This window comes from Helianthus annuus, chromosome 13 (genome assembly GCF_002127325.2).
Source record: "Helianthus annuus cultivar XRQ/B chromosome 13, HanXRQr2.0-SUNRISE, whole genome shotgun sequence".
Classification (NCBI taxonomy): Eukaryota; Viridiplantae; Streptophyta; class Magnoliopsida; order Asterales; family Asteraceae; genus Helianthus; species Helianthus annuus.
In genome coordinates this window covers 13,958,390-13,961,168 of record NC_035445.2, presented here as the reverse complement: position 1 = coordinate 13,961,168, position 2,779 = coordinate 13,958,390, and positions in this window count along the sequence as shown.

Sequence of the window (2,779 nt, the reverse complement as noted above, 5' to 3'; positions counted from 1 at the left end):
CCGTGAAATCATTTGCTTGTATGATGATGATGATATTTGTCGAATTGATTTATGTCATGTATTGTACGAACTAGGGTTTTGGAATCGTTTGAATGCTAGAACGTAACTGATTGGATTCTTGTGATTCTGTGCCATGATTTGGAATTCACACGTACCGTTAGTCTGAGTTTTAACTTTGCATAAGTGTTGTGTCTGAGTTTTTAGGTCCGAACTATTGAACATGAGGATGTAGTCTGAGTTTTTATAAAGCATGCCATGCCCGAGTTTATAAAGAAACTCATGATGTCCGAGTTTTTTGTATAAAGCTCTGGATGTTCGAATTTTTGTTGTTGTAAACTTGAAGTCCGAACATTATTTAAACGTGAGGTCCGAGTTTTAATCATATAACATAGGGTCCGAGTTTGTGGGGTAATGATTAGTCCGAGCTTTGAATAACATCATACCCGACCTTTAACACATTTGTGCAGTCCGAGTTTAATACAATGAATGTTGTCCGATCTTTTGATACACAACAATGTGATCCGAGTTTTGTAACCTTTATTAGTCCGAGTTTTGCCAAGTAAAAGGGGTCCGAGGTATTTAAGGGGGGCATAGGTCCGAGTTTAGGGCCCTAAGGCCAAGGTCCGACTTTTATACTTTCATATGGTCCGACTTTTAGAAAGTCTTGTCCGAATTTTGTCATGGATGGCCCTTCCCTCATGTCCGACCTTTGTAACCCCCACCCCCACCTAATTGGTCCGAGTTTCACTTCCTTCTTGTTGTCCGACCTTCAATAACACCCACATGGTCCGAGTTTATGTGACTTGCTTCTCATGGTCCGACTTTCAAACAGGGAACCACCCCCCCCCTCCGTCCTTTGTCCGAACTTTTGTATATTATGGTTGTTTATGAGTTTTGATATCCTGTTAAGTGTGTAAACTTGGTGAAGTATGTTAACTACATGTTCTTCCTATCAAGCATGAATTGTATGAAGACGATTAACTGGTTGTATTGCCTGCTGTTAACTGTTACACACACTTTGTGATGAACTTTACATACGAAACTTTACAACATGTACTGACTGTGGACACATGCATACTCTAGGCTTTGATTGATTATTTGTGAGTGCATAACCTAGCATACCGAGCAAACCAAGGTGAGTTCACACCCTTACTAAGGCATGGGATTCCCAAGGGCTTGGGAATGGGATTAAAGGATTGTGATTGACTAGATTCGTACATACCCTGTTACTAGACTACCATACCATCGTCCTCGGTTGTGCAGGACACATACGTAAAACCTACGTACACTTATACGTATCACTATCCTCGGTTGTGAAGGATACTCACGTAAAACCTACGTGTACTTACACTTATTACTATCCTCGGTTGTGAAGGATACTCACGTAAAACCTACGTGTACTTACACTTATTACTATCCTCGGTTGTGAAGGATACTCACGTAAAACCTACGTGTATTTATACTTACTACTATCCTCGGTTGTGAAGGATACTTAAGGTTACGAATAGTCTAGTGGTTATATAATATGGGAAGCCCCCACCAATAGAACGTACTATCGGCCCTGTAGAGCCACATGTTACATACGGACTTACTATTACGCATTTACTTTCTGTGAACTCGCTCAACTAGTTGTTGATCCTCTGTTACATGCCTTGCAGGTCGTTAGATACATGGAGCTTGCACATGGAGGAGCTGGTCGTTGTGGGATTGGATCGTGATTATCTTATTTGACACTTATGACATTTCGTACTTAATTATGTTGGGTTTTGATTATACGTTTCCGCTAAACAATGATAACTTACTTACGTTTTGGAACACCTTTCATATGGATTTGGTTTGGTTAATGGCAACTACTTCTCTTTATATATATATTTTTCTATATGATTGGTGGCTGGATCCTGGCCAGTCACGCTCCCAAGCGGTGATACTCCGCATGTGGATTTTGGGGGTGTGACAGATTGGTATCAGAGCCATTTGTCACACCCCCAAAATACCACTTAGGGAGTGTCCCTGATAGGTGTGTGACGTACCAGCAAAGAGCCACTAATTACATAGAACCCATACATGTTTCTAGAATAAAGTTCTTGATTATTTATAAAACGCCATCCAAGTTCAAAAGAAAACCAAAGTATTCAGCGGAAGCAAAATTAAACGAAGTTAAACAGTTTAAAACCAATATAAGGTATCAACAAATCAGTAACATAAATTCCTCCAGTCGACCCATGACCACTCCTGCTACTCCAGACAGCAAGTCCCAATGCAAACAACTAACGAACTACAAGCATGCAAACAAGTGTATCAGACAACGCTGGTGAGTTCAAAGTTTTGTTACTGAGTTAGTTACCAATTACGTATATAAAACAGTTCAACGATTTGATTTGATGTTGTTATTAACTCGATTACCGTATGTGGCGACTAGATGTGAATGCCCAACCCCAATGCCTCCATTTAGGCATTGGTCATGATGTCAAGGTATCAAACAACCTTGAATAGATGTAAGGGGTCTTATATGTATACGATGAGAATGCCCAACCCCAATGCCTCTAACTAGGCATTGGTCATGAAGTCCAGGTAATTAGTTCACGCCCGTCCTTTCGGCCCGGTGTGAGGGTGCCAAACCTAATAGCGCTATCAACTAAATACCTCGTTGCTTCTTCAGCAACACGGTAGATGTATGGGGTCTTACATGATTTATACTGTGTTCAATAACCAACATCCCAAATAAACAGTTTAGCCAGTGTTCCCTTTAGAAACGTTTACCAGATGTCCCAAACCACCG